This window comes from Topomyia yanbarensis, chromosome 1, assembly GCF_030247195.1.
Source record: "Topomyia yanbarensis strain Yona2022 chromosome 1, ASM3024719v1, whole genome shotgun sequence".
NCBI classification, from domain to species: Eukaryota; Metazoa; Arthropoda; class Insecta; order Diptera; family Culicidae; genus Topomyia; species Topomyia yanbarensis.
This window is the reverse complement of record NC_080670.1, coordinates 136,830,883-136,851,275: the sequence shown is the minus strand read 5'-3', so window position 1 is coordinate 136,851,275 and position 20,393 is coordinate 136,830,883. Positions and strand designations below refer to the sequence as shown.

General features: G+C 39.9%; 1 long non-coding RNA gene across 1 annotated transcript; it reads right to left on the bottom strand.

Moving 5' to 3' along the window:
- Positions 1–1,055: 1,055 nt before the first annotated feature.
- Positions 1,056–1,945, bottom strand: LOC131691965 (uncharacterized). The gene is made up of 3 exons (XR_009305890.1): positions 1,853–1,945; positions 1,353–1,784; positions 1,056–1,275 (listed from the first exon to the last, which is right to left on the bottom strand). It is a non-coding gene; the product is annotated as an uncharacterized LOC131691965 (long non-coding RNA).
- Between the last annotated feature and the right edge of the window lie 18,448 nt (positions 1,946–20,393).

Here is a 20,393-nt window from a genome sequence, read left to right as displayed (position 1 = left end):
CTCCTTCGCGAGCAGAGCAAAACAAAATGTTGCCAACTGTCGCACTCTGTAAGTGAGACCATTTGTTTATAAAGTATTACTCCGGCATTGACGGGAAACGGGAACTGTTTCGCAAACAACAAATATACCCCGGTCAATGCCGCCACGGATGTGCCTCCAGTAGGTAAGAATGAAAATCCCACGAAAAATGATTAGCACGCACGTAGTTGCAGCCATAACGAACGCCAGCCTGCTGTTTCTGATCGTTTTCTTCTATCTGCAAATAAGGATGGCCGGCATACAAAGAATCGTACACAATGTTCTTTGCACTACAGCTCTCGGCTACGTAGTAGCTGATAGTCTTTACCTACGCTTCACGCATTGATGTTCAACAAATGTTAAATCCATCACATACGGATTTGTGACAGATAGACCGAAACTTGATGCTGGTGTTGACGCAGAATTTGAGCACAGGTTCAGACTCCGACATAGATGGTAAGATATATTTTGATGAAATTTGTGACGGGAATGTCACGGTTCACAGCGGAAATCCAGCGTAATAAATCAGATGTTCGAAGTAAATAAAAACACACGCGAGAACTTTTACGGTTACTTTTATTTAGTCTGAGAAAAAACAAAAAAACGAACTGCACTCTTGCATGGTCGCGCTCGAGAATGAGAATTCGCCTGATAGGCGTTTGCTTTATGCACTGAACGAGGGATTGACTTAGTGGATACCCGAATAAAAATGTATAACGGAATTACAGTGATTTTCATTGTTACATTACAATGAAAAACGATGTAAAAAGATTAGATATGTTGAAAAATGTACAATGAATATACAATCAAATTTGTTGTTTCTACAATCAATTTCATTATAAATACAATTTTTACATCGAAAAAGGGCGGTCGTTAAGCGATGTAACAATGAAAAAATTGGCTTTTTTCCATACATTTTGAAACCACTTACAACGATTTAGAATGTTTTTCTGTTGTAGATTTTGGAATTTAAAACGTTGATTTACATTGTTTTCACAACAATTTTACTTGTTTTTTTTTACAGCGGATTTACTGTTAAATTGAATTTCCAGCAAAATTGTGATTCATACATTTTTTCATTTGCATATTTTTATAACATAGTTAAATTGAAGTCTGTAGATGCTTACATAGTATCTTTTCTCAAAGTTTAAATCGTTTCCTACAAGCGCATCGCATACGGGAACACGCAGCCTTTTTAATCTATGCTCAAGAACGACACACTCACCATTGGTAGGAGCAAGAGCATAATCTTGTCAGCTGAAAAATTCGCACAGTAAAGTTAGCTAACAAAACCTTTAGCAGTCGTGGTAATATTGAAACATATTTCTACTTACTTAGTTGTCATGTTCCGTTGAATAAGCTCCACTACCGCCAAGAGCTGTTTTGTTTACATTTTGACAAGGTATGTCATGTGTTCTTTGGATATTTATTTACAAACGGAACATCCAGAACACATATGTTGCTGATTCTGGGTATATGTCGGGCAATCACAAAATTTCCCATCTAGTGTCGCTCTGCGCACTTTACCAACCATCTCCGTTAATACTTCCGCATCGTTGTGATTTAATGTCCCATTCGTTTCTGGAAGTGTACAATCGACCGATACAGTGCAAGTAACGTACTTCAGAAATCGTGGCATCAGCTGCTTCTTATCTCATGTCGACAATGCAGGCCAAAAACTACCCGGATCAGTGCACGGTGCCCCCGATCCCGTAAGGAATTGAACTTTAAGGCCGCAATCAACTGGCGTCGATCGTACATGTCGCCTGTAAATAAAAATGTTAAATTAGATTTCTTATATTTATCATATTTGTATATTATAATATCTACTTACTAAAGTTTTAAACCCGGAAAATATTCCACGAAGCGGACAAACGGAACGCCATGGTGAAAAAATGCGCATAAAAATAACAACAAATATTGATTGCACGAGAAAGTGAATAGCATCATTTTTGTGTAAATTCTAAGAAAGTGCTGAAAACCAAAACATTGATGTTACTATAAAAATATTGTTAACAACAATAACTGTTGTAAATTTAATGTTTCTACTAACAATTCCGATGTTACGTTCTGTTCGGGTAAGGGTCACATATGGGTGCGGTTAACAAAGTGTACACAGATAGTAGTATGTTGATATAAGGTGGTCACTGTTTTTCTCCACACTCCTCCTCAGTGATCGCCTGATTCACTGACAACCCTATCATTTCACAAAACTTCCTATGTTTCAAAGATCCGAGGGGTTTTGTCATTCCATCGGCAACCATTCGATCTGTTGGACAGTACAACAAAACTATTTCCTTCTTATCGCACAAATCTTTAACGAAATTCTCCCTTGTATCGATGTGCTTCGATCGTCGACTCAAACGCTCTGACTTTACAAACGCAAGACACCCCTGATTGTCCTCGTTCATGACGGTTGGATCCTTCTGTTCTTCACCAAAATCACGAAAAAGCTTCCTCAACCAAACGATCTCTTGGCAAGCTTCGCTGAGCGCTACGTACTCTGCCTCCATTGACGAGAGCGTGACGGACGTCTGGCGGCGACTAGCACAGGAAATCACTCCACCTCCGAACAAAAACACAAACCCGGATGTTGATTTTCGGCTAACGACATCTCCTGCCCAGTCAGAGTGTGAGTAACCAATAGACCTTTCTCGTCAAAAAATTTTATATGCTAGGATGCTTCCTTTTTTATCCCCAATTCGTTACTTCCTATTGCCGCGATGATTTGGTACCTCTAACTATTGAAAAAATCAAAAATAGTGCAAGCTGCTCATTTAACCCCATATTCTGAATACCTATCTTGCCTTGTTTCCCCGTATTTTTACACCATTTGGATGAATTTCCTGTGGGGAATACTAAAAGGATGCCAGATCTGCATATATATTAGTAAATCTGTAGATTTTGCGTTTTCACTGCAGATCTTTTGCAGATTACAAATATTTAGCAGAACAAAGCCTATGCCAGCCAATTTATACACCAGCCTTCAACATTTTTGATCATTTAAATTATATACATACTACATTTCTACGTCGCATTTATTGAAGATTTTTGTAGCAATCTGCAGACTTTTATATTTTTACTGCAGGCTATTGTTTAAATAGACCTGGCATCACTGATGCTGAAATGATTCATTCATATACCTGTCAAAAATATAGAGCATTGTATGAAAATGTATAACCTCACTTTTCTGACAGTTTCGGTGTGCTTGTTTACCTAAGACTTGTTTACACGGACTTTTAAAATTTACATTACTTGAATACTTTCGATGCTCTTTGAAAGAATATCAACTCAAGAGGGATGAGGATTGGAACAATGGTAACCTGGTTCATACATACATGAATCGCAAGATCAAGTATTGGGCTATAAAACGATTGCTTTCTGGATGATGGATAAGGATTTGTACACATTTGTTTGTTTGCTCGTGGGTTAATTCCTAACAAGATGATCCGATTGATTATTCATTTTTAGGTGGTGAAGTTTACCTGAACTTTATAGGTAACGAATTCGGTCGATGATAAGTTGTTGAAATGATTTTGATCGTTCAATGCTCATATCGAAGAACGTTTCCATTGGTCAGAATGCCTACCAGCGTATGATAGCTGCAAACATGAGGACAACAAGGTTGTCGCTTTCGAATGGAACAATCATTTATTATTCGGTTTCAAGTTCCATTACAGTAAAAGTTTCGTCGATTATCGCATTGTCGTTGATTTAGCCGGAAAATGCAAAATAGCGCTCGGCACTGACGACAAGGAGTAAGAAGGATTTGATTGGAGTGATAATAATGCAGAGCATTATATATTCTGGTAGAATATCAGGGAGGAAAAATTATATGTACATTTATATTATATCCCGAGTTGCATTAATTTTGGCACCGCAATAAAGCTATCTGCAACTGCTGTCTTGTTGAAATTGGCACGAAATAACTAGGCAGCGAATGATAGATTTCATAGTCAATTTATTTACTTTTTCTGAAGGATAAGTAATTAGTATGTTGTGAATATATGTGTCGCCGGTGTCGTGTGTTATGGTGGTACCGGACGGAACCGTTGGTCAGATCTGTCCTAACGCTCTCTACTTAGCGCAGGATACGCGAAACCGCTGCTAGCTTTCGAAAGAAAATTCCTAGCTGCTGCTACTCTATCAGTCTCTCTCTCTCGACTGAGGACTACAATTTCGGTCGATTAAATTATGCTATGAAAATTGTACTTCCTGGAATTTCATCTAACGAGATCAATTCATTGTGAGGAATTTCGCTGCGTTCCAATATTGCTTGCCTCTGTAAGTGACGATATGTGTGGATTCACTTCGGCAACCAGCTCTTATGTTTTGGGTAATTTTGCTATCTTATTCTGCTGAATAAATCATCTGCCTAAAGCCTCTACGTTATACTACGGCCACTTTAAAAACGCCCTGCTATTTAATCTTGTAGCTCTCGGCAAGTCAGTCCTGGCACTCTCCTCGACTATTCCTGGCACTATACCGCTGACGTCGCACTAATCACGGTGATCAAACTTGGCGAGAGCGGCAGTGGTTTCGTCGGAATTGTTCACTCGACAAGCAGTAAGTGCAAGGACTCTGCTACTTATGCCTGAGCCCCTCATTGAAACCTTCGTCCTGCCGGAGTGTTAGCTTCGTCCGATACCGGAGCGTATTGTTGAACCGAAGCAGTCTGCTACTGGCGCTGCTTCCTTCGAATTGGAATCGCTGAATATTCCCGTTAGCCGAATGTCCAACGTGGCCGAAGGCAAACCGATTGCAGCAACTCCACCAGCCGTAGCTGACATTTTAGCCTTTAATCCAAGTACCTGCCATTGGCATAGCGACAGACGAGTGCGGTGCAGGCTGGACATCGGTTGACTCGGTGCCGGACGGGGCGAAACAACTGCAACAGGAGCGGACCTAGTATGGGGTGTAAAGGTCATCAATTGCCATAGATCACCAAAATGCTCTGCGACTAACATTGTGAACAAAACAAACCAAATGAAATTGATCGCAACAACGATAAAATAATCTAAATTCTACCCAAACATTTGAAACATTCGAAAAGGGTCTAACTGCCAAACGTAAACCTTGAGAAAAAAGGCAAAAGAAGTTTGGGTCGAATTCATTATAATTCTATTTAAAAAATTTAATACTGTTTTATTTAGTTTGATTGCGCAAATTGTTTACATCAGACACTCCCCTTAATTCATTGTGTACGTATTTCACTGCCTTTATAATCCTTTTGGAATCAGTTACAATAATCCTTTATAATCATTTTATAATATGTGTATTGCTAGTTAGGACTTTTATATCAGCCGGGCCCTTTTATAATTTGTTATAAAATCATTATCAAAATTCTTCATAATCCATTGTTGCGTTATGTTTATGCACATGGTCAGATGGATAGTTTTTAACTGGGACGTGACGTGTGGATACGAAAAAACCTAATGTCAATTGCAGCCAGGGGGAGCTGTCAAATGCAGCCAAAGGGAACCGTCAAATGCAGTGAGGGGGAACTGTCAAATGTAGCCAGTCCATTTAAAATATGTGAGGAAGAAAGAGTGTCTATGCAAGACAAGAGATCAAATGAATAGAAAAAATGAAAAAGAAAACATCTATCCACAGGTTTTGTCCCAGGATTTTAATAGAGAACATGAAAATTCGATTTGTTTGCATTTGGCAGTAGGCCTTTTTCAAATGTTTGGTTAGAAATTCCTTACTTCTTCAACGAATCAAAAATCAAAATTACAGCTGAGCGACCTTGTTTGGAAAGTGTTAACATTTGGCAGCGAACCAAACCAAGTTTCTCATACTATGATCGAATCAACAAAAATTCCAAGACTATGTAAACAATCTCTCTGAACTGTCAAAAAAGTGAGGTTAAACATTATCATGCAATGTTCTCCACCGAGAGGTTCACTTTAGTTTGTTTACATAATCAATGAACTTTGTACCGCGACTCACCACTTCATTTGCCGCGTTGCCAGGAACTCAAGCAAAAATATACAAAACAGTGTTGCCCAAACACACATTTTGAGTTCCACAATTCTTGCAAAGGTGAAAAAAATACTCAACATTCTTGCATTTTTCAAATTTAAAAAAATCATTAAAAAATCACGATAGCTCCAAATGGTCTCATTTCAACGGTAATATTCTTAAAAATGTGTAGTCTTTTGAATAAAAATAAGAAAAAAGGGGGTTAGGTCGGACGAGAAAGGTCTATTAGCGTCTTATCCGGTTCTCCTCCTAGTTGCAGACTGTAGTCAGCTGTTGCCTTCAGGTAGCGTAGAACTCGTTTCGCAGCGGTCCAATCTGCTTCACCCGGAGCGCTGAATTTGCGTCCGAGAATTGCAGTACATGCAGCTATATCAGGTCTAGCGGTAACGGCAAGATATAATAGCCCTCCAACAAGGCTCCGATACATTGTAGGGTCTTCGAAGGGGGAACTTGAATCTACTCAGGTATCCTGGGTCCATGGGTGACTTCGCCGTCTTAGCTTGTTCCATCCCATTCTTCGCGATTAACTTTTCGATGTAACTTTTCAATCGAACTGTGTAGGTCCCATTTTTTCGCTGCACGTCCATTCCGAGGAAGTGCCGCACTTCTCCAAGGCAAGTGAGTTCAAACTCCTCCTGCAGAGAATCGAAAACCCTTTTCACTTCCCGTTCATCAGTTGACCCAATCAACATGTCGTCCACGTACACAAGCAGAAACACTTCAGTGGTCCCAACTAGTTTACTGTACAGGCATGGGTCGGCTTTCGATGACTTGAATCCTAACTGGATAAGGACTTCATCAAGCTTTTTGTACCAGCAGCGAGCAGACTGTCGCAAACCATAAATACTGCGCTTGAGCAGGCAAACATACTCCTCCTTACCGGCTACTGCAAACCCAGGAGGCTGACGCATTAAAATTTCTTCGTCCAGCATCCCGTAAAGATACGCGGTTTTGACATCCAGATGTCGAACGACCATATTCCGCTTTGAAGCTATGCCTAAAAACGATCTGAACGTAGTCTGGCGAGTTACAGGTGCAAACACTTGGTCGTAATCGACTCCAAACTTCTGAGTATATCCCTGAGCGACAATCCTAGCCTTGAACTTCACGACTTCATCTTTCTCGTTGCGTTTGACTTTATAAACCCATTTCGAGCCAACTACCTTACGTCCTTTGGGTCGTTGTACAAGTTCCCAGGTTCCATTTCGCTGATGAGACGCCAATTCCTCCTGCATTGCGTTTTTCCATTCCGGTTCCTTGACAGCTTCACGAAAGTCCGATGGTTCTTCCACCGCACATGCAGCAATTCCTACGGCGTAATCCAGAACGTAGTTATCTAAATGCTTCGGCACTACACCACGAGTCAAGCGATCCGATCTTCGACTGTTAAATGGAACGTGGTCATCTCGTCCCGATGCTTCGAGGTATTCATCACTTTCTGAATCGATGTTGGTTTGGTCTGTGTCGCTATCAGGCTCTTCCTTGAAAGGTATCAATTCGATATCATCCTCAGCGTTTCCCCTTGGAACACTGGAATCCGACCCCGTTGCTGGAAACTCCACCGAATTCGTTCCGTTGTCCAGCTCAATGAACCTGGCATCACGACTCACAGTGATCTGATTTGTCACACGATCTACAAAGCGATACCCCTTATGCTCCATCGAATACCCTACGAAAGTGAGCTTTCGAGCTTTGCCATCTAGCTTTCCTCGTTTCGATTCAGGAATGTGCACATACGCTTCACTCCCAAAGACCTTCAAGTGACCTAACTCCGGCTTACGACCCCACCATAGTTCATACGGCGTTTTCTGAACCGATCTTGACGGTAAACGGTTTTGTAAATAGGTCGCAGTAAGAGTGGCTTCCCCCCAAAAACGATTCTCGATGCCTTTATCGATTAACATACAGGTTGCCATCTCTGTGAGTGACCTGTTTTTACGCTCGGCCACTCCGTTCTGTTGTGGCGAGTAAGGAGTGGTAAACTTTGGTTTAATGCCCTCTGTTCGATAAAACTTCCGCAATTCTTTATTGTCGAATTCACCTACACCGTCCGAGCGGATTATTTTCGGCTTCTTACCATGGTGATTCTCCACCCACCGAACATACTCTTTAATGTTCTCCGTTGCTTCCCATTTATGCTGCAATAGGTATGTTACCGTAAAACGACTATAGTCATCGATTATGTTCATAACATATCGGTTACCGCTCGGCGTGGCGGTTTTCATCGGGCCACACAGATCTGTGTGCACGATATCGAGAATTCCAGTCGATTTCCGCTCGGTAATTGCAGGAAATGGAGGGCGAGCTAATTTCCCTTCAATGCAACATTCACAGATTAATTTTAAACCGCAATCGCTTACCTTCATACCAGTTGCAAGATTTTCCTTGACAATGTGTTCAGCTGCAGCCCAATCACGGTGGCCGAGGCGCCGATGCCACTGATGCTGACAGTTCTCCTTGTGCTGTCCGACTGTTACTTTCAACGCAGTTTCCGCGAGCAGCAAACTATATAGGCCGCCGTAACGACATCCCGTCGCCACAACGACACCCTTCGGATCGACAATCCGGCATTCTTGCTCACTGAAACACACATCAAACTTTTTCTGTGCCAGCTTGCTAACAGAAATTAAGCTAGTCGACAGACCTGGAACAAACTTCACTTCACTAATTGTTATCTTCATCACTTCTTCGTTAGCGATCCCGTAAAGCACTCCACTGCCTTCACCCTTAATCTGCGTTTTGTTGCCATCCGCCAAAGTGATCCATCCACCTGAGAACTCCTTTAGCTCCGTAAAAAACGCCCTATCGTTCGTCATGTGGGCGCTGGCTCCACTGTCAATAATCAAGCGCGCTTTTTCGTTACCGGCAGTGAACGCAACCCCTTTGTTGTCACCGTGGGCTGCCTTCGCTTTGGCGGTTTCCTCCTTTTTCGGTTTGGGTGCAGTATCCGATTCCTTTTTCAATGCTAACAACTTTCGACAGTTGCGTTTGATGTGACCGGGCTTTTTACAAAAGTGACACACACGCCTTTCACATTGGTTGCCTTCTGCGGTACGCATTGCTTTCTCCACTTTTGGAGATCCACCTCCCCTTTCCAGCTGCCGCTGGTAGTCGTCCATCAGCCTGGACTTCACAAAATCCAACGAAATATCATCATCAGACCGAGTGTCTAGCGCCGTAACGAGACCATCGAAAGAAGGAGGCAGGCTTCGCAAAAGCATACAAACTTTTGTGTCCTTGTCCAGCTCTGTGCCGGCAGCATCCAGACGATCAAAAAGTTCATCCACTTCTAGCAAATGCTGCTCTAAATCACCACGAACTGGCAGATTAATCGCACACAATTTTTCCAACAACGCTACGCGAATCGATCTTGTTGTCTTCTGGTGGTACGCTTTCAGTGCATTAAACACGTCACGGGCATGCATACTTTTCTTCACCAGTGGCAACTGGTTATCTTCCAGTAAAAGCACTAAAGTTGCTTTCGCTTTACGGTCGGCATTTTTCCACCTGTCGTTTTTCACATCCGGAATCTCTTCGGCAATAACATGCCAGAAATCTTCCCGGGAAAGCAGATTCTCAACGCGCACTTGCCATGTCTGCCAATTTGTACCGTTCAGTTTCGGAATCACAAACTTCGGGTCGTTCATTTTCACCAGCAAACAATTCACTTTTTACGAGTCAAAAAGGAGCGTTTCTTTATACTCGCACACACGGGCTTTTGCAACTGTTCTTATTCTTCACAACGCGGCGTCACTCCCGGACAGGCAAATCGAACAATGCAAAAATCTTTCCGAGCAATGTCTTTACTTTTTCATCGATTCTGCTGGGCCCATAACCTGACGGGAATGTCACGGTTCACAGCGGAAATCCAGCGTAATAAATCAGATGCTCGAAGTAAATAAAAACACACGCGAGAACTTTTACGGTTACTTTTATTTAGTCTGAGAAAAAACAAAAAAACGAACTGCACTCTTGCATGGTCGCGCTCGAGAATGAGAATTCGCCTGATAGGCGTTTGCTTTATGCACTGAACGAGGGATTGACTTAGTGGATAAGGGTCACATATGGGTGCGGTTAACAAAGTGTACACAGATAGTAGTATGTTGATATAAGGTGTATAGGTTGATAAGTTTCATTTAGATTTTAGGTGAACACTACTTACAATGTAAATGGGTAGCGGTTTCAAGAAATCTGCCGCCGTCGATGGAAGCAGTTGCTCAACATCTGGTGGGAGCTGCAGGAACCAGAACTGTACCATACAGAAATATTCATGAGACCCATGCACGCTCATTTTCTTTATCAACACAATAGTCTGGTGGCAACGACGGATGACATGATCACTGCTGTCGTTTCCATTGCCTGGTTTTGGCAACTGCAAGCTTTTAATGTCGTTTTAGCCTGAAGCGGAACTTGTATATATTTTAACCCCAACTGTTGTCAAAATGGTCTCAGTTTTGAGGTCAATCAAAAACGACTTAAATATATATTTACAGTCCCGTAAACGATGCTTGCATAAAACACTAGCTTATACCCATCGCGCGTTGCTGCGACTTCCAACGAAATAGGAGTAAAACACAATTTGTTCCGAAGCGCCATCTAGCGGGCAGAAAATCCTCTACCAATAGCACACAAACACTCTCCCCTCCCCGGCAATCGGTTAAGCCGTTTGGGAGACTATAAATCATATACATACAAACATTGACTTTTATATATACAGATAAAATAAAATAAAATAAATATAAAATAGATATATATATATATATATATATATATATATATATATATATATATATATATATATATATATATATATATATATATATATATATATATATATATATATATATATATATATATATATATATATATATATATATATATATATATATATATATATATATATATATATATATATATATATATATATATATATATATATATATATATATATATATATATATATATATATATATATATATATATATATATATATATATATATATATATATATATATATATATATATATATATATATATATATATATATATATATATATATATATATATATATATATATATATATATATATATATATATATATATATATATATATATATATATATATATATATATATATATATAAATTAATACGTAGTTCTCGAACAGCTTTTAGTCGATCGTATTAGGCTTGTGCTTCAAAAAAACTTACCTGTTCAATACACTTGCTTTTAAAAATAGCGCCAGTATTATTTATTGTGGTAAAATAAAATTAGGTGCAAGAGCATATGCATACACTGCTGGATAACGTCATATGCGAGCATTCAAACATGTCCGACGCAAACACCGTGCCGGACAAATGCTCGCATATGACGAATACTAGTGTCCGTTCATGGTACTAAACCGTCATCGCATCGGAAAGGTGTGGATTATGCTTTATACATTCTCCACAGTGGTTATAATGCATGCAGATAAATAAGAATAATTCCACAAGGACTATTGATTCATTAGTTTGACATTCACCGCTCCGAGACATAGGTATACATGGATAAACCGTGACAAATCACTCGACCAGTAAATTCATGAAGACAGTAGGGATTTGCTCCCTCTAAAGCATATCTTGTGCAGGTTTTAATAGTTGTATGGGACAAAAGCCCAAATCGTGTCACATGAACAATATTGGTTTGTGATTCTGTATGAAGATGAACCAGAAGTGCACGCGACTATTTTGTTCGCTCGCCTGTACAATTATCAGAGTGTAGCTGATGAGGTAATTTTGTTCGATCCGCATGATTGAATTATCCACAGGGTAACTAGGGTTGTCTTCTGAGAACTATTGTTCTTTAAGCATTTCATTAAGCTACTTTCGATTGGCGGCTGGTGGACAGGATTGTGCAACAATCTGTACTGGTTATTCCTAATCAATTAAGTTCAACTCATTCGGTAAACTCCTCACTCCTCGCTCAAAATATCACGCAAAATTTTTAATATTTGTTGTTTATTATTTTGTTTATTTTCCTCATTCGTATTTGTTCTGATTTGCCACAACTACTAAGGACCACTAGCATACCGTGATATGAACGAGCATTTTTATTTTGCAGTAATAAAATTCAATACTGGAGAAAAATTTCATAATTACGTTTTCGTTTTTTCTTGGTGCTACACCGGTGTAGTGCAAAGAAAGAGATAGACTGATTACACCCAAGTTTGAATGAGTGTAGCACCGACTACACCGGTGTAGTGCACTGTCAAAAACGAAAATGCCATTAGTCGACGCATGGGTTGCATCATCAGCACCCAATGAAGCGGTAAAATGATCCTAGCCAGCCGTGAGTGCACTGCTCAGATGATCCGTCCGTTCAGTTGGCGAATTCTGAGAAGTGTCCTCTAATAGGTTTAGCGTATCAAACGGATACTCCGCCAGATCCGGCTGCACTGCCGCTCCCGAAGGGGTCAACCCTGGCTTTTGTTTCGTGGCATCACCGTGGGGAAGATCTGTGGTTGGGCGGTAAAATTTATTGAACGTTACAATTCATGGAAATACCACAGAGAACAGACATCCATGATCGATCAAAAATATTTAAAAAACATGTGTAAACATTTGAACTAATATACGAAAAACACTAGCGCCGCCACACCAACCTATCCCAACTATCCGTCAAATCGATTCCGGAACCGGTTCGAAATCCTAGATGGATTCAGCATGGAATCTAGCTCAAAGAAAACAACCGATTCCGACTCTATCGGTTGACGCATTTGAGCTGGAATTCATGCTGGAAATCCGAATCGGTTCAGGACTAGTTTGACTGGGTAGAGGAAGAACCGCTGTCAATTCTGTCGCACTCAGCCACAAAAAAACATGACGACAGTAGCGCACCTGGTTTAGATATCCAAACTACCTTCGAAACCGTTAGAGATTTTACACAAGTTGAATGCTGAAGATGGACGTCTGTTCTCTGTGGAAATACTATTGTGTGCCCCATATGGTATATACCCAACGTTCATTATACAATATAGAGTACACCCGATAAAACTTACCATTTTGTAAAAAAAAATCTTGCCAATCTGATACTCCATTCGTTTGGCTGTCTCAAGAATATCATATACGACGTTTGGAAACGTTTTCCCTTGTATGCATTACCGGCATAGTACTAAGTTTCTTAGCATTTGCGCATTCTTATTTCTGGGCAAGAAAATCAATTGCTGTACATTGTTGTTTGCTGTTATCCACTCACAGATTTATCAAGCTTGGTGAGTATACTGTCCAAAAATCTTGCAGCAAAAAGGTTTCAAGTTTTGATTAGGCAGCATGTACTAGACACAAATCTGTCGATGTGTATTCACTGTAGTTAAAGTTCTACAGATTTGCTAACAATCTCAATAAATCTCCACCAGCTTACTGTCAGCAGCTCACGATCGCGTTTTAAGACATTACCACTCGGAACTATTTTTTCCTTTCCTCGGTTCAATATAATTCTGAACTGGTTAACTTTCGTGTTCCAGTTCTTATCTCCAACAATGCACCGCTGTCCAAAACATCCAGTTCAGGTACAAAAGATTGATGATGTTCGGTAGAATCCGTTGGCGGATTACATTCACATACCTAGTCTGAAAATCTGAACTCGGCAAAGCTGGTCCAACCTTGAAACAACTTTAAATTTCTTAAATGAGTTCTAATGCAACAGATAAACCACCGAGAAATGCCAAACATGAAAGTTCTTCATCATCGTGCCGTCATCTCAATGTTTACGGTCACTCATGAACCTGCACCGATATTAACCACTTCATTAACAGTGTTGTCAAAAATTCAAAAAAAAAATGAAGAAACAGTGCTGCCGAAACGAATATTTCGACTTTCACCATTCTTGATTGGTGAAAAATATATTCAACATTCTTGCATTTTGAGAATTTTAAAAAATCGTGGAAAAATCAGGAAGGGTCCTAAAATTCTAATTTAAACGGCGATGTTCTTAGAAATGTGAAATATACAGGTTAAAAATATAAAAATGGGGGTTCGGTCTGACGAGAAAGGTCTATTAGAATCATCGGTTGTGTCACAGAATTCCGGCTCATTGTCTGGCTGAACTGTACTGGGTAGAATTACTTTTACAAAAACATCAAGCGATTTTTCGATTTTTAATACGAGCCAGAGTATCGCTGGCAATGTTTACAAAGTTCATATGACTCGGGTTTAAAATATCAAGCATTACAAAAAAACTAATATTTGTTGTCTTCTTTTAGGCCCTTCAAATAGTATTATGCCAGGTACGTTTGAGCTTACGCTAAATCAGTCCGGAATGGACAATATTGGAATCTTAACTCGACTTGTGGAAATTGACGAGACCCCAAGCACATTGCTCACTCAGTCTACAACTCTCAGTGATGTCATTGGTGGCGTAAAAAAATATCGGATGTGTCACCTATAGCTGAATCCGAAGCATTTCCAATAGACCTTTCTCGTCCGACCTAACCCCCTTTTTTCTTATTTTTATTCAAAAGAATACACATTTTTAAGAATATTTCCGTTGAAATGAGACTTTTTAGAGCTATCGTGATTTTTTAATGATTTTTTTAAATTTGAAAAATGCAAGAATGTTGAGTATTTTTTCACCTTTGCAAGAATGGTGGGACTCAAAATGTGTGTTTGGGCAACACTGTTTTGTTTATTTTGGCTTGAGTTCCTGGCAACGCGGCAAATGAAGTGGTGAGTCGCGGTACAAAGTTCATTGGTTATGTAAACTTCTCGGTGGAGAACATTGCATGATAATGTTCAACCTCACTTTTTTGACAGTTCAAAGAGATTGTTTACATGGTCTTGGAATTTTTGTTGATTCGATCATAGTATGAGAAACTTGGTTTGGTTCGCTGCCAAATATTAACACTTTCAGGCCTGCCGTCGTCTATGACTTTCAATGGGAATACAGCTACCACATCTCGAGACATATGTGCACTTTTTTCGGAAAAATTCGCGAATGTATTCACAGATGAGGCACTAACTATTGAGCAAATCGAACTCGCCGCTAGCAGAGCTCCACTTGTAGGCCAAGCTTTGGGTGCTATCGATGTCGATGCAACGATGATTACCAGAGCTTCCTCTCGGCTTAAGTCATCTTTCAATCCGGGACCCGACGGGTTCCCCTCCGTTGTCCTGAAAAGGCACATTGAAGCTTTGATTACTCCGCTTCTTCATATTTTTCGAGCATCTATTGCTAGAGGAGTTTTCCCGTCTTGCTGGAAATACGCGAACATGTTCCCTGTCCACAAGAAGGGTAATAAGCGAGACGTCAATAACTACCATGGAATAACTTCATTGAGTGCAGTTTCAAAGTTGTTCGAGCTGGTGATTATGGAACCTCTTCAGGCTCATTGTAAGCAGTACCTAAGTGACGATCAACACGGCTTCACGTCCGGGCGGTCAACAGCGTCTAACCTGCTGTGATTAAGATCCTACATAACAGAGAGTATGGAACATCGTGCTCAAACCGACGTTGTTTACACTGACTTATCTGCCGCTTTCGATAAGATAAATCACGATATCGCGATCGCAAAAATGGAGAGATTTGGAAAAAATGGTAGTGTTTTGCAGTTGTTTCGATTCTTCCTCACATACCGAGAGATAGCGGTTATCATAGGAGATTGTCAGGCCCCCACCTTCATTTCTACGTCAGGAATACCTCAAGGAAGCCACTTGGGACCGTTGATGTTTCTGCTATACTTCAATGATGTACATCTAGTTCTGAAGACTCCACGATTGTCCTTCGGAGATGACCTCAAGATATTCCGCCTAATTCGGTCAATTGAAGATTGCAGATTTCTCCAACAGCAGCTTGATGTCTTTGCTGATTGGTGTAACACGAACCGCATGTGCGTGAGCCCGAAGAAGTGTTCGGTAATATCGTTTTCACGGAAAAATGATTCGATTCATTTTACCTACCGTCTACTAGAAACAGACATTGAACGCGTCAGTCACGTTAAAGATCTGGGAGTGATTCTGGATAATCAACTTACGTTTAAACAGCACGTCTCCTATGCAGTTGGTAAAGCATCTCGAGCACTGGGATGCATCTTCAGAATAGCCAAAAATTTTACGGATATCTATTGTCTCAAATCGCTTTACTGTTCTTTATCGCGTTCAATTCTAGAATATTGCTCTGAAGTTTGGAGTCCAAACTACAATAATGGCATTGAGAGAATAGAGTCCGTTCAGCGTCGCTTTTTACGTTTCGCGCTTCGTAGATTGCCGTGGAGAGATCCTTCCCGACTACCTCGCTATGAAAACCGGTGTCAGCTAATTCAACTAGAGCCCCTACATCTTCGAAGGAATACTGCAAGAGCCTTGTTCATCGCTGACACTCTGCAAGGTCGTATAGATGCCCCAGCTATTCTGGAACAAATCAACATAAACGTCGCTCCTCGAACACTACGCAACAACATTATGCTCAGATTACCATTCCGACGCACTAACTATAGTATGTATGGAGCCATCACTGGTCTGCAACGAATTTTTAACCAGGCAGCTACGGCATTTGATTTCAACGTTTCTCGACAAAATCTGCGTATACGTTTTTCCAGACTATTTAATCAATTAGCTAACAACACTTGACCTTTTTATTTGTTTTTAATTATTGTATGACTATTGTTTTTGTGTACTTGATTGTTAGTAATTAGACTAGTATTTAAGTCAACATCATTGGGGCTTTGATATGCCTGTTGATGTATTGAACAAATAAACAAATAAACAAATAAAGGTCGCTCAGCTGTAATTTTTTATTTGATGTCGGCATCATACATTGTTCCGTTAAATTTAACATTTTTACTTTTCTTGTACATGATTCATTGAAGAAGTAAGGAATCTCTAGCCAAACATTTGGAAAAGGCCCACTGCCAAATGCAAACAAATCGAATTTTCATGTTCTCTATTAAAATCCTGGGACAGAACCTGTGGATGTTTTCTTTTTCTTTTTTTCTGTTCATTTTATCTCTTGTCTTGCATAGCCACTCTTTCTTCCTTACATATTTTAAATGGACTGGCTACGTTTGACAGTTCCCACTGACAGCATTTGACGGTTCCCTTTGGCTGCATTTGACAGCTACCCCGGGCTGCAATATACAATAGGTTTTTCGTATCCACACTCCCGTCCCAGTTAAAAACTATCTATCTGGCCATGTACATAAACATAACGCAACAATGGATTATGAAGAATTTTGATAATGATTTTATAACAAATTATAAAAGGGCCCGGCTGATATAAAAGTCCTAACTAGCAATGCACTTATTATAAAATGATTATAAAGGATTATTGTAACTGATTCCAAAAGGATTGTAAAGGCAGTGAAATACGTACTCAATGAATTAAGGGGTGTGTCTGATATAAACAATATGCACAATTAAACTAAATAAAACAGTATTAAATTTTTTAAATAGAATTATAATCAATTCGACCCAAACTTCTTTTGCCTTTTTCTCAAGGTTTACGTTTGGCAGTTAGACCCTTTTCGAATGTTTCAAATGTTTGGGTAGAATTTAGATTATTTTATCGTTGTTGCGATCAATTTCATTTGGTTTGTTTTGTTCACAATGCAGAGCATTTTGGTGATCAATGGCAATTGATGACCTTTACACCCCATTCTAGGTCCGCTCCTGTTGCAGCTGTTCCGACCCGTCCGGCACCGAGTCAACCGCACTCGTCAATGCGCCGCACTCGTCTGTCGCTATGTCAATGACAGGGACTTGGATTAAAGGCTAAAATGTCAGCCACGGCTGGTGGTGTTACTGCAATCGGTTTGCCTTCGGCCACGTTGGACATTCGGCTAACGGGAATATTCAGCGATTCCAATTCGAAGGAAGCTGCGTCAGTTGCAGACTGCTTCGGTTCAGCAATACTCTCCGGTATCGGACGAAGCTAACACTCCGGCAGGACGAAGGTTTCAACGAGGGGCTCAGGCATAAGTAGCAGAGTCCTTGCACTTACTGCTTGTCGAGTGAACAATTCCGACGAAACCACTGCCGCTCTCGCCAAGTTTGAATACCGTAATAAGTGCGACATCAGCGGTATAGTGCCAGGAATAGTCGAGAAGAGTGCCAGGACTGACATGCCGAGAGCTACAATATTAAATAGCAGGGCGTTTTTAAAGTGACCATAGTATAACCTAGAGGCTTTTGGGCAGATGATTTATTCAGGCTGCCGAAGTGAATCCACACACATCATCACCTACAGAGGCAAGCAATATTGAAACGCAGCGAAATTCCTCACAATGAATTGATCTCGTCAGATGAAATTCCAGGAAATACAATTTTCATAGCATAATTTATCCGACAGAAATTGTAGTCCTCAGTCGAGAGAGACTGATAGAGTAGCAGCAGTTAGGAATTTTCTTTGGAAAGCTAGCAGCGGTTTCGCGTATCCTGCGCTAAATAGAGAGCGTTAAGACAGATCTCCGAAGCATACCTAGTTATTTCCTACTAATTTGAACAAGACAGCAGTGGAAAGATACCTTTATTGCGGTGCCAAAATGATGGCAACTCGGGATATAATATAAATTTACATATAATTTCTCCTCCCTGATATTCTTCCAGAATGTATAATGCTCTGCATTCTTATCACTCCTATCAAATCCTTCTTACTCCTTATTGTCAGTGCCGAGCACTGTTTTGCATTTGACAATGTGATCATCGACGAAACTTTTGCTGCAATGGAACTAGAACACGATTAATAAATAATTGTTCCATTCGAAAGCGATAACCTTGTTGTCCTCATGTTTGCAGCCATCACGCTGGCAGGCATTCTGACCAATGGAAACGTTCTTCGATATGGGCATTGAACGAACAAAATCATTTCAACAACTTATCATCAACCGAATTCGTTACCTATACAGTTCAGGTAAACTTCACCACCTAAAATGAGTAATCAATCGGATCATCTTGTTAGGACTTAACCCACGAGCAAACAAACAAATGTGTACAAATCCTTATCCATCATCCAGAAAGCAATCGTTTTATAGCCCAATACTTGATCTTGCGATTCAGCATATGTCACCGGGTATTACATCCAGCGCCGATTGGTCAATGTATGAACAAAGAGCATCGAAAGTATTCAAGTAATGTAAATTTTAAAAGTCCATGTAAACAAGTCTTAGGTAAACAAGCACACTGAACTGTCAGAAAAGTGAGGTTATACATTTTCATACAATGCTCTATGTTTTTGACAGCTATATGAATGAATCATTTCAGCATCAGTGATGCCAGTTCCATTTAAACAATAGCCTGCAGTAAATATATACAAGTCTGCAGATTGCTACAAAAATCTTCAATAAATTTGACATAGAAATGTAGTATATATATTTTAAATGATCAAAAATGTTGAAAGCAGGCGAATAAATTGGCTGGCATAGGCTTTGTTCTGTTAAATATTTGTAATCTGCAAAGGATCTGCAGTGAAAATGCAAAATCTGCAGATTTACTAATGCATGTAATATATGCAGATCTGGCATCCTTTTAGTATTCCCCACAGGAAATTCATCCAAATGGTGTAAAAATACGGGGAAGCAAGGCAAGATAGGTATTCAGAATATGGGGTTAAATGGGCAGCTTGCACTATTTTTTATTTTTTCAATAGTTAGATGTACCAAATCATCGCGGCTATAGGCAGTAACGAATTGGGAATAAAAAAGGAAGCATCCTATCATATAAAATTTTTTGACGAGAAAGGTCTATTTTGGCAACCGCTTCCACAGGCAGCACTTTAAATGACTCCTATTATATTTTGAAAACAAACCGTATGTCGATTGTTGGATTTGTTTATCAAACGATGCGCATGTCGAAACAAAGAGATGAAATAATTCTAAAGCTTGTTTTTACTCATACATATACTCTAGAATGCACCTCACAATCACGATTGAATCAAATTCTGACAAAAATTGAAATTTCTTTTTTATGTCGTTTTCGCTTGAAGCAGAAACTAACTCAGTTTCGGACCTAACTGCTGTCAAACCGTTTGTTTGAAGCCAGTTTCCAACCTAGTTTATGCGCCACTGAACTGAAAACCGGGTTGGGTTCCAACCTGAAATATATTTCGGGTTCGCTCACACCACTGCTGTTTGGCGAGAACCCAACTCAGTTTCATCAAAAACGTTCGTTTGAAGCAACTAACCTGGGTTAGTTTCTAGGTTCTCAATCGAAAACGACATTAATAGATGTACAATACTTATCTCCTCCAACTCAGGCATGAGTAATGTTTATTTACATTGCACGATTGGTCTGCTCAATAAGGTATTTTTGGCTTCACACTATTCGTCTCTTTCCCTATTCTCTTTGCTGGTATCCTTGCTCCAAAATGAGAGAAAGGTGGGAACATTTGGCACTTTTGAGTGTATTATCTTAATACTTCCAAAAT